The sequence below is a fragment of the Toxorhynchites rutilus genome, chromosome 3, assembly GCF_029784135.1.
Source record: "Toxorhynchites rutilus septentrionalis strain SRP chromosome 3, ASM2978413v1, whole genome shotgun sequence".
NCBI lineage: Eukaryota > Metazoa > Arthropoda > Insecta > Diptera > Culicidae > Toxorhynchites > Toxorhynchites rutilus.
Window position 1 is genome coordinate 240,822,327 of NC_073746.1, and position 18,376 is coordinate 240,840,702.

Consider the following 18,376-nt stretch of genomic DNA (forward strand, 5'->3'; position numbering starts at 1 on the left):
GTACCGCTCATGACAACTCTACACGAGATGATGATTGAGCCGGTTAGTGACCATTCTATCCTGGATTCCTCGAGTCGAGACAGACGCACCACTCTAAATATGGGGGCTAGGGTAAAGTGACCAGATGGTCAGAGGTCTAACGCGGGACACAAAAAACAAAACGTTATGTATATACATTATGTGAACAAAACCATAGTTTAGAGAGTCTCATTTATTCGTGAAACTCTTAACATGTGGCCTTGGAATTAAACCTGATCTGTATTATTTCTTACAAGTATCTGCACTCAGTTGTGATTTTTAGATGGTTTAGATTTTGTTTACGCCAGAAAATCACTCACTCAGTCAGAGCATTTAAGTCTGGCAAGTACGATTCAACAATTTCTACAATTTTCTTTCAATTATCGGATGGAATGCTCGAAAATTCCAATCCATTTTTCCTCGATTTTAGCGTTAACGTATGCAATAAAAAATGGACTAATTGCGGATGGCGATGAAAAAAAACTACAAAAGATAATGAAATCCGGTAAAAGAAGTGAAAAACTTCTTTTCGTGCTCAAGACGTATTTGATGCTTGAATTCAACGAATGGCAGGGGACCAAATACTTTACGTTCTCCAGGTAAGCGATGCCGATATTCGTCACCCACATGAAGTTCTCGATGAAGGTCATTCTCTAACAAACGAGAAGTGAGTAATCGAGCCAACCGCGAGTAATCGGTTACAAACTACTAACATAGCTTATAAGAAATATTGTGAAAATATTGTACTCCCGGCCCTGTCAGACTAACGCTTATGAGCCTTAACAAAAATATATATTTTGGAAAAAAAACGAAGGGGAATATTTGCTAGAGTATAAAGATTGGATTTAAAATTGGAACATTCAAGAACGTAGTTTGATGTTTGTGAAACTGGACGCGACTTCGAATTTTCTCTCGGTAAACGTGATATAATTATGATTTGCACTTATTTACTAAATGGTTTTATCTAGCTTGGGCCCATTTGTATGTTTGTGACTTTGTCTGTAGAGCTGTGGCACATCAATAGAAATGTGATCCCCTTCCTGTTGACCGTTTGATCTGAAATTTGGAACACATCTTTTTCTCTGGTGTCATTATGAAACTGCGTATTCCATTATCTTGAAAATCCAAGTACATACTTCCACAAAATCCCATCAATATGGGTTTTTCCAAAACCCGATCAATATGGGTATCGAATGAAAGGGCTTGAGACCAGTAGAACACAGTTATTTATGGAAAATGTGAATCAAACATGGAGGCCGCTACACAATGGCGGATTACATATTTTCTCAGAACCGCTTCAATGTGGGTATCAAATGAAAGGGCTTGAGAAGTAGAACTGACGCCATGGCACGGAGGTTCTGAGCTACCCAATTGTGTGGGGAATCATTACTAGGTCATACTGAGGCAAATATTCAGTATTTTTCTATGTTCGAAGCAGTGAACATCGCTTGTTTTCCGGTACCATAGGGGCTTCGTTTGCGCCTTTGACATTGCATCAATGCATCGAACTGACGCTATGGCGAAGCAGGCTCTAGGTTCTGCGCTACATAATCATTTGGGGAATCATCCAGGCCATCGTGAATGTCGTGATGGAATGTTATGAAATATTTAGGTTTGCGTGCCACTTGCAAAACTGCCTTCAACATAAAACGTCATCTGCGCTAATCTTGATCATAATGAAGCAATGCAACTCTTTTCGAGGTTATTCAGATTAACAAAAAAAGTTTATTTTGTTTATCTAGTCACCAAGAAAATAAATTACGATCTGGAATTTTGTATGTGATTTGGTTTCGCTTCCCAGTAACACAAATTTCTCCACTAAGGAGTGTATTTGATAGCTGCGCTTATCTCGAGCATGAGAAAGTAATGCAACTTTTTTCGAGGCTAGTCATAATAATAAAAAGTGTGTCTTTTGACAATTGCGCAAAATGGTGAGAAGTGTTTATATATTTAGTCACTTCAATATGTATGGCTCTGTATGCATGCTTTGTTGAACGCTTGTTTGGTGCTGGTTGGTTTACGTTGTACGTACGATGTAATAACAGGGTAGTCCTACGTCAACAATGCGGTCGTGTCATGGACACAATCTCCTATAATTTTTTTGGTAGTTGAAGTTATCATCGTAAGCGCTCAAATGTCCGGATTTCGATTACATTCTGTTAAATATATACCGGGAATTTGTAATTTGAAATCCTCCCGCTGAACATGTTTCCTAATGTCAACTTTGAGCGTGATCTGTTATTTATTGTTATTTATGACGCTGAACATTAAGAACAAGTCTCGCGTAACTTTTGAAAAGGTCCTATGTAACAAATGTAAACAAATCGAGTTAATGGATGCACGCTATTAGTTTTCAATCATTGAATGTATTACAAAAACAATCGTTCACGTATCTATCTTCTTCATCTTTTTGTCGCTGATACAAAAAATATCCAATGTACAGATTCGAATTTTAAGCACCCGGCTGTTACTTCGGACGCCACTTTCCTCCGACGGCCGAAACGTCCGAAGTAACAAAGCAGTCAATACAACTCGCAGTCGTACTTCGGTCGTTTTGGAATTTGTTTCTTACAGGTGTTGTTATCGATTTCAGTGCAATTCAACGAGTGATAACAATAATAATCAGTCTTTAGAACGAAATGCTGATATTTGGATTGTTGTTTATTAGTTAGTTTCAAATTTTTATAGTGCAACGTAATATGTCCAATGTGCAAACGCGGGCAGTCAAAACGTCCAATGTAACATTTTTCGCTCCAAGGCTTCAACCTTAATCTCAAATCACGGAACAATAGTTACGATTGGTTTTACGGAGTTATTTTTGACAGCTAGTGGTGAAAACAGTGATAAAGATTGATAGCTTTTAAGACAATTCGCGAAATGATGTTCGGGTCTTCAACTACGTTTTTCTCGAGTTGGCGAAAATGTTACATTGGACCTTTTCAAAAATTACGCTAGAAGTCAATTTTTTGTGATGTAGAAAGTTCCATCGGTCAAATATGTTGTGTGAAATTTATGTTACAAGCAAATTTTCTTATGCCGAAAGGTTGAAAATGTTGCAGAATACATTTAGAAACTCAACTATATTGAAAACACGGGTGTATGGATGGTATATGGCATTCAAAGACGGCCGAGAAGAGATGAACGATATGCCACGCCAAGGACGACTATCCTACTCTTCAGCTCATGAAAACAACAACAAAATAAAAGGAATGCTGTTTTGAAATCGTCAATTAAGTTAGAGAGCTAGTCCGTGAATCAAACATCTCTTACGAGACCGTACGTCATATTTTGGGTAGGAAAAATTCAGGAACGCATGTTCATGGACGAATGGAGAAGGGTACCATCGGAATGTAATTAAGCGACAAAATGGGGCGGTGAGACCTATTTGAGCTTGCTTGCTTGCTTCTTAGTTTTCAAAGGTTTGAAACATTGCAGTTAATTTCCCTTTCTATTTGAGCGAAGACTATCGCTGATTTAATAGCCCAAAGAGGAATGACTTTGCTTTACGGATCACATGAAGGAAACCGGAATCGCGACTGGAGTCGCAGCACGACTTACGTGTTACGATTTTTGATCAACGCCGTTGAGAAGAATCAGAAACGTAGTGGTCTGATAACTCAACAAGAGTCCGTAGCTGCTGGAAAACCGGACAGCGTTCAAAAACACCGGAAGGAGTTGCCAGTTTTGCAAGATTCGTGAGGTACTCCCAACTGTTCCTCCGATGGCACCGACTGGGAGCAACTCATAACTTTTCCCTCACATTCGGGATGTTTCATATAGCTTCACCGAACGAATTTTCAACCGCCTATCTGGATTTGTTTACGGAAGAGAAAGGTGGTGTATTCGGAAGAGCAATATTATTGTCAACAGCTGGCAAACACTGATCTTTGGCCCTTGCGAACTTTCTCTGTAGCGGAGCCAGTTTCATTATTTCAGCATCACAGCATATATTTAGTAATTTTTAAATATTTTCCAATATTGTTCAATCATTAACCCTTTCTCTACGGCAGTGTGCTCCGTCGGAGTGCTACCGCTGAACGGAGCACTGCGCAGTATCACCCTGATGTCGTCTATAGACAACGCTCGTAGCGAAAGGGTTAAAGTTCAATCAATTATCAATTTTGTGTCAAAATGGGTGAATTTGATCGATTTCACTACATCGACTCTCTCTTTGGGTCATAACTTAGCTGCAAATACATTCCCAGCTGTATTTACCAATGTGGAAAATAGGTCAGAACCTCATCTATCGGATTCTATAGCAAATTTAAATTGGAAAGTTTTTGCAGTTGAGTTATTAACTAATTAAAAAGTTGATGATGAGAAATCGATCAAGTCACTTACACCCCTTGCATTCTGAGCCCCTCATATATCAAAGGTTACAGTCATGTTTTGATGTTAAGTGTTTATCCACAATAGCTTAAAGATCAGTAAATTTGCGAGCACTGGAGAAAAACAAAACAAATTTTCCCGCTTCAACGTGATTGGCAACCCACAATGGGATGCTGGGAGAGCACCGGTAATTTTCTAACACCACGTATATTGCGAGAGCGAGAGTGATCTCTGAGAGCGCAATAAAAGTCACATTGCAGGAAAACGAGACGAACCAGTGCTCGTATGGTTTACGCTAGAAGGCACATTTCGCGACGAGGGAATGAGACAGCACCAAAACAAAATCGGTTGGTAATCCATCGGTGGAATGGTAGACAAGACGCGACGTATTTGTTTCATGTCGCGTTACAACAAACATCATCACATGTGACATAGTATACGACACTAGAGTTGCACAGCATCTGCGAGTGGCAAAGGCGCAAATTGGGTTGTCGCGATAATGCATCCGTTGAATGTTAAACACAAATTTGCCTCGTTAACCTTTAGCCAGTTTTCGATGGTTTAGTTGAGATGAACATCCGTATGTTTTCTGTAGCTATATTTCGATATCTTTTGCTTCATAAATCAAATCACACTCAACGATTTCGTAGTATTTGAAATAAGATTTGGTCTAAAGATGAGCTTTAAGAAAGCAGTGTTTGTCTCATATACTTAATCCAACGGTAAAAAAATGTGTTCACCCCATATTATGGAATTTACGTACTGCTGCTGATAATGTATTGATTTATACGGTATATTGAATTGAATATTCGATGCAATCACAATTTCTGTTCGATTTTTCGAATTGATAGTTCGGTTTTGTGTGGGTTTTTGTCAAAGTGTATGTATTCATTTCAAACAATGTTTCACCTAAAATTATATAGTATTTTAATCATTCCTTTAAACCTTTTCTAGAATAAAAGTTCAGACTTCCTTTCAAGCTAGTATTTATTCGGCATCGATGATGTTGACATTGCCCATTCTACTACAAACGAAAATATCAATTAGAGAGCCACCTCGAAACTCAAAATTATGTTTTCCACCACAATTGTTCATTTCAACTTGATATCATCTATTCGTAGCATCGTTAAAGCCAATAACCGTGTTCACAACGGTGACGCAATTTATCACAACCGAGCCCCTATATCGAAAGCAGCGACAAGTCGTGCGAGAAAATATGTACGTGTTTAAACATATTCGCGGCGCGTTTATGCCAATTTTCTATGCATTATTCACATACAATCAACACAGTGAAACTTCCCACTTCCAACACTTACGACAGGGTGCTTGGGGTGAAGCTTCTCAGTGTCTCCAGAAAAAGTTGTTCTTTCATTTCGGCTTTGTCTGGTGAGACAAGATCAGACCAGGGAAAAAAAGCTTTGTAGAGAGGAATTCTTTTTTTTTTGTATGATATTCGCATATAAATTTGAATACAATTAAGAGGACAATTTTATCATCCAGTAGTTCGTGCTCTATTATTACCAGAAATGTGTTTTTCAAAAATCACATCAGAACGCAAAGCTGCCATGTACCTATCAGAATAATATTTGCCCGACACCAAAGCATATGGTTATGGATAAGCTAACGCCGCAAGTAGTTCACAATTTGAACACTTCTTCTCTGTAATAGAATAAACGCCTCTAGTTGAAGGAGTTATATTGGAAAATTGGACTGAAATCACGAACGCGGTACCTTTGCGGTTGTTTCTTGTCTCCCACTACAATCCACACCGAGTCGTTAATAATAAGAACTGTTTCGCTAATCGAGTGAAAAAGTGAAACAATAATGTAATATCAGGAACCGTATCCGCCCGCCAATCATAATCGCAATGAATTATTGATAATGGAACAAAACAAAAATAAATAGATTGATTGCTCTGTGATTATGCGTTACACAATTTGCGTGCGATATTGCTGACAACTTCCACTGAACTTCATTTTTACATTTTTTGCCATGTGGAATGGTCAATTTCGTGTGATTTAATGATTAGTGAAAAATAATAAATAATAAAATTGGAAATAATAAATAAAAATGAATAATTTGCAACGCTCGTGTTGAAATTGAGTCAGGAAATAATTCTAGAGATTTGAATACAAAGATAAATAACGTAATTATCGACTTGTTAAATATTTAAATTTCCTTTTATATATTTACTAACTGACCCGGCAAACTCCGTCCCGCCCTAAATGAATTTTTTGTTATCAATATCTTCAAACATTCACGTTCATACTCAGCGAAATTCATGGGTCCAATCGTGAAACTGTTCATTGATTGATCTTCTAACTGATTTTTTACAATTTAAATTTCCTAGTTATTCTACCAAAACTCATTATAAATCCTCACATACAAAGTTTGGCTCCATTAGCTTGATTAGTTTTAGAGTTATGCAGAAATTTGTGTTTCATTTGTATGGCAGTCACCTCCCAGAGAGTGGGTGAGGAGAACCATCATTGATACATTTATTGTCCCCTAAAACCTCCACATGCCAAATTTGATTTCATTCGCTTGATTAGTTCTCGAGCTATGCAGAAATTTGGTTTCATTTGTATGGCACCATGTTATCGTTATAATCGTTATGTAACGTTATAACATAACTGTTTAATTTTGTACTAATAACTTAACTTACTTGAACTTGATTACATTTTTGAAAACAGACTACTTCAAACAGCGACCATTAACATCAGGAATTTAAAATGCATCAACACGTGTTGATGCAGACGAGTTGTTAGTGAAATGAAAATGAAAATCGTATATAGGAGTTCTAAAAACGGTAAATAGGAATAGGTTATAGGAATCAAATTAATACTGGTTGATAAGGCTAATTATATTTGGCTAATTTGGATTTGCGAAACATCAATTGGACCAACAACGCTTATCACGATGTAATTGTAGAACACATTCAATTGTCATGTTGGGTTGAAATATGTGTTATATTTTTAGGGGGCCCCTCTCCCCCTTCCAGAGAAGGGAAGGTTGCCAAACCATCACAGAATCATTTCTCGTACCCAAAAAAACCTTCACATGCCGAATTTGGCTTCATTTGCTTGATTAGTTCTCGAGTTATGCACAAATTTGTGATTCTTTTGTATGACAGACCAGCGAGAATGGTTGAATGTTTCTCCCGAATACACCAAAAATCTTGTAGATAACAGCTAAAGGTAGCTAAATCCGGTTGCAATGAACAAGGATTACCATACTAAATATGGAACCCTGGAATTGATCAGCGCCTTCGAAATGAAATGAAGGCGGTATGACACCGGCCTTTCTACACCCCATCCATCCGAAGTGATCAACAACGCAGTCTTTTCTTGGGTACAACCCTCTACATTGCATAAGAACATTTAACACGTCACTAGTCAAAAATATGTGTCCCCTTTTATGTTGAGGAACCCTAATAAAATGATCAAAATTATCAACAACCTTAATAACAGACACATCATACAAGGCGAATATATGTTCTAAACTGACTAATCACAAACTAATCTGTGAAACAATTCAAAATGGTCGAAAAACGGTATTATCCCGTTCAAAACGGTACGTTTGGTCAGCCTACAAATAAAAAAGTTTTTATCAAAAAAGCAAAAAAAATCCGTCAATAAAATTGAATTTCTTTTAAAAATCAGGACCCCCAAACGCATTTACGAATCAGGACTTGTTCTTTCTAAATCAGGACAGATGGTATCCCTATTCTTGAGGATTTCCAAATGAGGGCCTTAGAATGCAACGGGTGTAAGTGACTTGATCGATTTCTCTTCATCAACTTTTTCTTTAGTTAATAACTCAACTGCAAAAAAGTTTCAATTTAAGTTCGCTATTAACGCGCATCTCTATCGCATTGGGCTCGCAGCAAACAATCTTTGTGATTGTGGCGATGGCTACCACGACATCGAGCATGTTGTCTGGTCGTGTATCCAGTTCCATGCTGCTCGCTCTCAGCTCTCTAGAGCACTAAGAGCAAAAGGCAGACAATCGGATATCCCCGTCCGGGATATTATAGGTAGCCGTGATCCTGATCTTCTGCTTCATCTATACCTGTTCCTCAGAAACGCCGATGTCAACGTTTAATGATATTTCCTTCGTTGTGTCCCCGTTTCATATCCCTCCTATCCGATCGATAAACTTTTACTTAGTCGCGGCAATACATACACACACTCTTTACAGATACACGGGCCAAAGGTTGCGCAGTCCACTGATCATTCAACAAGAGCCAAAGGTTGTACCGCTCATGACAACTCTACACGAACTGATGATTGCGCCGGCTAGTGACCATTCTATCCTGGATTCCTCGAGTCGAGAAAGACGCACCACGCTAGATATGAGGTACAGACTAGGGGGGCGTTGCTGATTAATGGTCAGCTGCATCCCAATAGGAAGTATCCCGTGTCGGGCACACGTACAGAGCATTGGAAACAGCAACATCCCAATTACGAAAACACTTGTAATACTAACCTCGAGCCAACCGCGAGTAATCGGTTACATATTACTAACATAGATAATAAGAAAAATTGCATTGAACTCCCGGCCCCGTGAGGCTAACGCCATATGAGCCTTTATAGAAATATATATTTTGGAAAAAAAAATAAGTTCGCTATAGAATCCAATAGATGAGGTTCTGACCTATCTTCCACATTGTCAAATACAACTGGGAATGTATTTGCAGCTAAGTTATGACCAGAAGAGAGAGTCGATGTAGAGAAATCGATCAAATCACTTACACCCCTTTCATTCTAAGCCCCTCAAATGGTCTTTCTCTCTTGTTTGGTCACAGTGAAAAAAACAGTCGCGATGGTTGCTGATTTTGTTTATCTAGGAGAAGAAGGACGTTTGCGATGCAGTGTTGCGCAATGATGAAAACGAAACGAATTGCGACATATCAGCTTGTGTATTGTTCACGTGAGGGCAAGAATGAGTCACTAATCAGCCATCTTGAGCTGCTCCTAGAAAACCATACATAGCTTTTCAGGACCAGCAAAACATTCTACTAGTGAATCGTTAGCTCGAACATTTTGATGTCATCGTCCCTTGTCAAGGCAACCAAACATATGTACTATAAAGTTCATTCATAAATTGAGGTCCTATATTAACAATGCGGTCATGACCTGGACATCATCACACTTTTAACTTTTATTTAAAGGTGTAGGATACTTTGTAATTTGTGAACCCACAATAAGAACAATAACTCTGATTCGCAAATTATTGATTCTCTTTTGCTTATTGCGGTTATGGTCTAAAATTTATGGAAAGTTAACGATGAAATTGACTCCTCAGTCAAGTTTCATGTCTTTATACCATGAGTATCTTACCCACGACGTGCACCCTTCACCAGGCATCTCCAACCAAGTTTGCTTCTCATATTTTTGCAATTCCTCTGTCATTTTTGATCTGTCCATGAGACAAAAAATCCAAGATCATCTACAATCCAATGTTATTCCGTCGATATTTTCGGAAAAATATGGGAAAGTTAGATCTGATAAAATGTCATGTTACTGACGGTTCATTCATAAACGGGTCCACTGGCTTCGGCATCTTCAATGAAAATTCCAGTGCCTCTTTCAAACTTAAAGATCCTTGTTACGTGTGTGTCGCTGAACTGGGTGCGATATACTACGCCTAGTGCGTAGCCATTTGAAACATTGCCCATCGACCATTATTTTATTTTTTCAGACAGTCTCAGTTCAATAGAGGCATTCCGCTCAATGAAAGTTGATAAACGCTCATCTTATTTCCTAACAAGAATAAGACATCTATTAAGTGTTTTGGTCGAAAAATTATTCAAGATTACCTTAGCATGGGTTCCCTCTCATTGCTTGATTCCGAGGAATGAGAAAGCGGACCCGCTAGCTAAGGTGGGTGCATCAAAAGGCACACTATTTGAAAGGCAAAATGCTTATAATGATTTTTTCCACATTCCTCGTCAGCACACGCTCGTAAGTTGGCAGCGCATGTGGAGTGAAGATGAGTTCGGTCGTTGGTTACACACGATTATCCCTAAAGTCTCGACGAGTGCATGGTTCAAGGGTTTGAATGTAGGTCGTGATTTCATTCGCGTGATATCTCGGCTTATGTCCAATCACTACAACCTAAACGCGCATCTGTATCGCATTGGACTCGCAGCAAGCAATCTATGTGATTGTGGCGATGGCTACCACGACATCGAGCATGTTGTCTGGTCGTGTATCCGGTTCCATGCTGCCCGCTCTCGGCTCTCCAGAGCATTGAGGGCACAAGGCAGACAATCGGTTATCCCCGTCCGGGATATGTTAGGTAACCGCGATCCTGATCTTCTGCTTCATCTATACCTGTTCCTCAGAAACGCCGATGTCAACGTTTAATGATGTTTCCTCCATTGTATCCCTGTATCATATCCCTCCTATCCGATCAATAAACTTTTACTTAGTCACGGCAATACATACACATACTCTTTACAGATACACAGCTCGGAGGTTGTGCAGGCCACTGAACATTCAACAAGAGCCAAAGGTTGTACCCGACATGACAACTCTACACGAGCTGAAGATTGTACCGCCCAGTAACTATTCTACCCTGGATTCCTCGAGTCAAGAGAGATGCACCACGATTGATATGAGGTACAGACTAGGGGAGCGTCGCTGATTAATGATCAGTTGCACCCCAATAGGAAGTATCCCGTGTCGTCCACACATACAGAGTACTGAAGACTGCAACATCCCAATTATGAGAATCTATGTCATACTTACCTCGAGCCAACCGCGAGTAATCGGTTACATATTACTAACATTGTCGTTAGACAAAAATTGTCAAAATATTGAACTCCCGGCTCCGTCAGGCTAACGCCATATGTGCCTTAATAAAATATATATTTTGAAAAAAAAAACAATGAAAGATGCATCATCAACTTTCACTTTGAGGTCATTTGTTTCTCGAGCTTTTCTGTACTATAATCGAGTGCCTTTAAAATTGAGGAGCTGTATTTCAACAATATGGTGCAACATGCCTCACCGCGGAGAAGTGAAAGTTTGGCGAACGAATAATTTCGCGTAATGGTCCCAAGAATTGGCATTTAAGATCGAAAACCGTTGAACATTTATATTTATTTGTGAGACTACGTGAACAGTCCATTCCGATAAGCGGCAGACCATTGATGTCATTCGCCACGTCATTGGAAAGTCCAATTTAACCGTTTGGACTTTTTTTTGAGCCATCAGAGATATGCCGGTAGTCATGAGTCTTTTTAGAACAAAATGACAAAGAATTATCTTAATAATGAAGCCTAATTCGTAGCAATTGACACAGTCAACCAGTCCTTTGTTTCATGTTAAAGTTCAGTGCATCTGAAAAACGCACCCTGTATATTTTAAATTACAATCTATTACAAAAAAAAACAAATTTTGTGCATATCGAAAAACAACTTCTTCGTGTTCTTCGTGTTTACCTCTGCATTTTTACTACCTCACACCGCCACAGAGCTAAGCGATAACTGAAGTCATTAACATTGGTTCAGCCAAAACCGTACCAATCAGCATAACTAATCGTTTCAAAGTAAAAAGAAACAATTTCTTTCGATAATTCTGAATATGTTCTACAGCTCTTACTCTTTTATTACTTGTATTACTTGCCTGGTGGAGTGACAAGTGATAGCTACATGAATTGATATTGGAAGTTTGGATACATTTCCAGTTTAGATTGTGGGATTTTGTTAACACGTTAAGCCCAGCGTCGGTCCCTAGGGTGATAATAAATAATCATTACTCACACCCAAAACACTGCATTTTGCTTATTGTTCATGAAATTCTCATTTTGCTCATTCCTATACATTTTTAAATTTTTCCTCTCTTTTTTCCTCCACGACTCGAATTAATCGTTCAACAATATTCTAATATCTGACTACTGGTTGGCTACGGAAAGACAAGTATTTGGTCCGCTCTGACTGGAAAAAAAATCACATACCACGATTGAACAAATTTAAAATAAAAAAGTGTCTATTCACCATAGAAACGTTTCGTGCCCCCTAGAATCTTCACATACCAAATTTGGCTCCATTTCCATTGATTAGTTTTCGAGTTATGCAGAAATTTGTGTTTCATTTGTATGACAGCCCACCCTAAGAGAGGGAGAAGGAGTGTCGAACCACCTTAGAAATGTTTCTAAGGCCAAATTTAGTTCCGTTTGCTTGATTAGTTCTTGAATTATGCGGAAATGTATGCTTCATTAGTATGGTAGCCCCTCTCCCCAGAGCGACGGGAGGAGTGTTTATTCGCCATAGAAATGTTTTGTGTTCCTAAAACCTTCGCATGCCAAATTTGGTATTTTCTTGATTAGTTTTCGAGTCATGCAGAAATTTTTCTTTCATTTGTATGGCAGCTCCCCCTTAGAGAGGGGGTGGAGTGTCTAACCACCGTGAAAAAAAATATTGCACCCTAAAACCTCCATATACCTAATTTGGTTTCGTTTGCTTGATTGATTCTCGAGTAATGCAGAAATTTGTGTTTCATTTGTATGGCACGGGGGGAAGAGTATCTAACCACCATAGAATCATTTATTGCACCCTAAAATCTCCACATGCCAAATTTCGATTCAATTACTTGATTAGTTCTCGAGTAATGCAGAAATTTGTGTTTCATTTGTATTATTTTCAATAAATTAGTTCAATATGCTTTTAAACTTTCTGCTTTGGTACCTTTTTGATTGAAAACATAAAAAAATCATCGAATAAAATGCTTTTCAAATGAAGCGAATAAGAATCAAACTTCGAACACCAAATCAAATTTCGGACAGATTGAATTCAAATTTCGGACACTTTATTCTGTAATTTTTTGGACTAAAATTACATTACACTTGATTATATTTTATAATCAACTGCGAAACACTCACCAAGCAATCACAGTAAACTGTTAACGATGATGAGAACTAATGAAACACGGGAGAAATTTGAATATTTATGAACGGGTAAATTTTACGTGCTCAAGCTAAGCAAACGTCAAACACAAACGATAATGAGTAGTGTTGTCAGGTTTTTGCCGATTATGTTATAATTCAAATGTAGTTCTCATGTGAAAAGATAGTGAAACCAAGGGATTACTCTAAAGAACCAATCGTGATATTAATTTTATAGTTATATCAGCAGTGCAGCAGTGCATTCAAGATATTAGAACAAAGTGTCCGAAATATGATTCGAAACGGTATAACTCTTGTGTTTTTGGTAGAAATGCTCCCATTGGTCTAAAACGTGAAACTTGATCGATTTCTCTTCATCAACTTTTTCTTTAGTTAATAACTCAACTGCAAAAAAAATTTCAATTTAAGTTCGCTATAGAATCCAATAGATGAGGTTCTGACCTATCTTCCACATTGTCAAATACAACTGGGAATGTATTTGCAGCTAAGTTATGACCAGAAGAGAGAGTCGATGTAGAGAAATCGATCAAATCACTTACACCCCTTTCATTCTAAGCCCCTCAAATGGTCTTTCTCTCTTGTTTGGTCACAGTGAAAAAAACAGCCGCGATGGTTGCTGATTTTGTCTATCTAGGAGAAGAAGGACGTTTGCGATGCAGTGTTGCGCAATGATGAAAACGAAACGAATTGCGACATATCAGCTTGTGTATTGTTCACGTGAGGGCAAGAATGAGTCACTAATCAGCCATCTTGAGCTGCTCCTAGAAAACCATACATAGCTTTTCAGGACCAGCAAAACATTCTACTAGTGAATCGTTAGCTCGAACATTTTGATGTCATCGTCCCTTGTCAAGGCAACCAAACATATGTACTATAAAGTTCATTCATAAATTGAGGTCCTATATTAACAATGCGGTCATGACCTGGACATCATCACACTTTTAACTTTTATTTAAAGGTGTAGGATACTTTGTAATTTGTGAACCCACAATAAGAACAATAACTCTGATTCGCAAATTATTGATTCTCTTTTGCTTATTGCGGTTATGGTCTAAAATTTATGGAAAGTTAACGATGAACTTGACTCCTCAGTCAAGTTTCATGTCTTTATACCATGAGTATCTTACCCACGACGTGCACCCTTCACCAGGCATCTCCAACCAAGTTTGCTTCTCATATTTTTGCAATTCCTCTGTCATTTTTGATCTGTCCATGAGACAAAAAATCCAAGATCATCTACAATCCAATGTTATTCCGTCGATATTTTCGGAAAAATATGGGAAAGTTAGATCTGATAAAATGTCATGTTACTGACGGTTCATTCATAAACGGGTCCACTGGTTTCGGCATCTTCAATGAAAATTCCAGTGCCTCTTTCAAACTTAAAGATCCTTGTTACGTGTGTGTCGCTGAACTGGGTGCGATATACTACGCACTAGGGACCATTGAAACATTGCCCATCGACCATTATTTTATTTTTTCAGACAGTCTCAGTTCAATAGAGGCATTCCGCTCAATGAAAGTTGATAAACGCTCATCTTATTTCCTAACAAGAATAAGACATCTATTAAGTGTTTTGGTCGAAAAATTATTCAAGATTACCTTAGCATGGGTTCCCTCTCATTGCTTGATTCCGAGGAATGAGAAAGCGGACCCGCTAGCTAAGGTGGGTGCATCAGAAGGCACACTATTTGAAAGGCAAAATGCTTATAATGAATTTTTCCACATTCCTCGTCAGCACACGCTCGTAAGTTGGCAGCGCATGTGGAGTGAAGATGAGTTCGGTCGTTGGTTACACACGATTATCCCTAAAGTCTCGACGAGTGCATGGTTCAAGGGATTGAATGTAGGTCGTGATTTCATTCGCGTGATATTTCGGCTTATGTCCAATCACTACAACCTAAACGCGCATCTGTATCGCATTGGACTCGCAGCAAGCAATCTATGTGATTGTGGCGATGGCTACCACGACATCGAGCATGTTGTCTGGTCGTGTATCCGGTTCCATGCTGCCCGCTCTCGGCTCTCCAGAGCATTGAGGGCACAAGGCAGACAATCGGTTATCCCCGTCCGGGATATGTTAGGTAACCGCGATCCTGATCTTCTGCTTTATCTATACCTGTTCCTCAGAAACGCCGATGTCAACGTTTAATGATGTTTCCTCCATTGTATCCCTGTATCATATCCCTCCTATCCGATCGATAAACTTTTACTTAGTCACGGCAATACATACACATACTCTTTACAGATACACAGCTCGGAGGTTGTGTAGGCCACTGAACATTCAACAAGAGCCAAAGGTTGTACCCGTCATGACAACTCTACACGAGCTGAAGATTGTACCGCCCAGTAACTATTCTACCCTGAATTCCTCGAGTCAAGAGAGATGCACCACGATTGATATGAGGTACAGACTAGGGGAGCGTCGCTGATTAATGATCAGTTGCACCCCAATAGGAAGTATCCCGTGTCGTCCACACATACAGAGTACTGAAGACTGCAACATCCCAATTATGAGAATCTATGTCATACTTACCTCGAGCCAACCGCGAGTAATCGGTTACATATTACTAACATTGTCGTTAGACAAAAATTGTCAAAATATTGAACTCCCGGCTCCGTCAGGCTAACGCCATATGTGCCTTAATAAAATATATATTTTGAAAAAAAAAACGATGAAAGATGCATCATCAACTTTCACTTTGAGGTCATTTGTTTCTCGAGCTTTTCTGTACTACAATCGAGTGCCTTCAAAATTGAGGAGCTGTATTTCAACAATATGGTGCAACATGCCTCACCGCGGAGAAGTGAAAGTTTGGCGAACGAATAATTTCGCGTAATGGTCCCAAGAATTGGCATTTAAGATCGAAAACCGTTGAACATTTATATTTATTTGTGAGACTACGTGAACAGTCCATTCCGATAAGCGGCAGACCATTGATGTCATTCGCCACGTCATTGGAAAGTCCAATTTAACCGTTTGGACTTTTTTTTGAGCCATCAGAGATATGCCGGTAGTCATGAGTCTTTTTAGAACAAAATGACAAAGAATTATCTTAATAATGAAGCCTAATTCGTAGCAATTGACACAGTCAACCAGTCCTTTGTTTCATGTTAAAGTTCAGTGCATCTGAAAAACGCACCCTGTATATTTTAAATTACAATCTATTACAAAAAAAACAAATTTTGTGCATATCGAAAAACAACTTCTTCGTGTTCTTCGTGTTTACCACTGCATTTTTACTACCTCACACCGCCACAGAGCTAAGCGATAACTGAAGTCATTAACATTGGTTCAGCCAAAACCGTACCAATCAGCATAACTAATCGTTTCAAAGTAAAAAGAAACAATTTCTTTCGATAATTCTGAATATGTTCTACAGCTCTTACTCTTTTATTACTTGTATTACTTGCCTGGTGGAGTGACAAGTGATAGCTACATGAATTGATATTGGAAGTTTGGATACATTTCCAGTTTAGATTGTGGGATTTTGTTAACACGTTAAGCCCAGCGTCGGTCCCTAGGGTGATAATAAATAATCATTACTCACACCCAAAACACTGCATTTTGCTTATTGTTCATGAAATTCTCATTTTGCTCATTCCTATACATTTTTAAATTTTTCCTCTCTTTTTTCCTCCACGACTCGAATTAATCGTTCAACAATATTCTAATATCTGACTACTGGTTGGCTACGGAAAGACAAGTATTTGGTCCGCTCTGACTGGAAAAAAAAATCACATACCACGATTGAACAAATTTAAAATAAAAAAGTGTCTATTCACCATAGAAACGTTTCGTGCCCCCTAGAATCTTCACATACCAAATTTGGCTCCATTTCCATTGATTAGTTTTCGAGTTATGCAGAAATTTGTGTTTCATTTGTATGACAGCCCACCCTAAGAGAGGGAGAAGGAGTGTCGAACCACCTTAGAAATGTTTCTAAGGCCAAATTTAGTTCCGTGTGCTTGATTAGTTCTTGAATTATGCGGAAATGTATGCTTCATTAGTATGGTAGCCCCTCTCCCCAGAGCGACGGGAGGAGTGTTTATTCGCCATAGAAATGTTTTGTGTTCCTAAAACCTTCGCATGCCAAATTTGGTATTTTCTTGATTAGTTTTCGAGTCATGCAGAAATTTTTCTTTCATTTGTATGGCAGCTCCCCCTTAGAGAGGGGGTGGAGTGTCTAACCACCGTGAAAAAAAATATTGCACCCTAAAACCTCCATATACCTAATTTGGTTTCGTTTGCTTGATTGATTCTCGAGTAATGCAGAAATTTGTGTTTCATTTGTATGGCACGGGGGGAAGAGTATCTAACCACCATAGAATCATTTATTGCACCCTAAAATCTCCACATGCCAAATTTCGATTCAATTACTTGATTAGTTCTCGAGTAATGCAGAAATTTGTGTTTCATTTGTATTATTTTCAATAAATTAGTTCAATATGCTTTTAAACTTTCTGCTTTGGTACCTTTTTGATTGAAAACATAAAAAAATCATCGAATAAAATGCTTTTCAAATGAAGCGAATAAGAATCAAACTTCGAACACCAAATCAAATTTCGGACAGATTGAATTCAAATTTCGGACACTTTATTCTGTAATTTTTTGGACTAAAATTACATTACACTTGATTATATTTTATAATCAACTGCGAAACACTCACCAAGCAATCACAGTAAACTGTTAACGATGATGAGAACTAATGAAACACGGGAGAAATTTGAATATTTATGAACGGGTAAATTTTACGTGCTCAAGCTAAGCAAACGTCAAACACAAACGATAATGAGTAGTGTTGTCAGGTTTTTGCCGATTATGTTATAATTCAAATGTAGTTCTCATGTGAAAAGATAGTGAAACCAAGGGATTACTCTAAAGAACCAATCGTGATATTAATTTTATAGTTATATCAGCAGTGCAGCAGTGCATTCAAGATATTAGAACAAAGTGTCCGAAATATGATTCGAAACGGTATAACTCTTGTGTTTTTGGTAGAAATGCTCCCATAGGTCTAAAACGTGAAACATTCTGATGTTAAATAGCCCCTAAAGGCACTCACGACCCCCAAAGTTCAAAATATAACCAGAGTGACCCATAGGAGATTGGATA

At 38.4% G+C, this 18,376-nt stretch overlaps 1 protein-coding gene across 12 annotated transcripts in view; it reads right to left on the reverse strand.

The window, feature by feature from the left end:
* The window catches only part of LOC129775055 (solute carrier family 22 member 21), a 119,396-nt gene that overhangs the window by 69,842 nt on the left and 31,178 nt on the right, over positions 1-18,376 (reverse strand). The gene's annotated exons all lie outside the window — the stretch shown is intronic.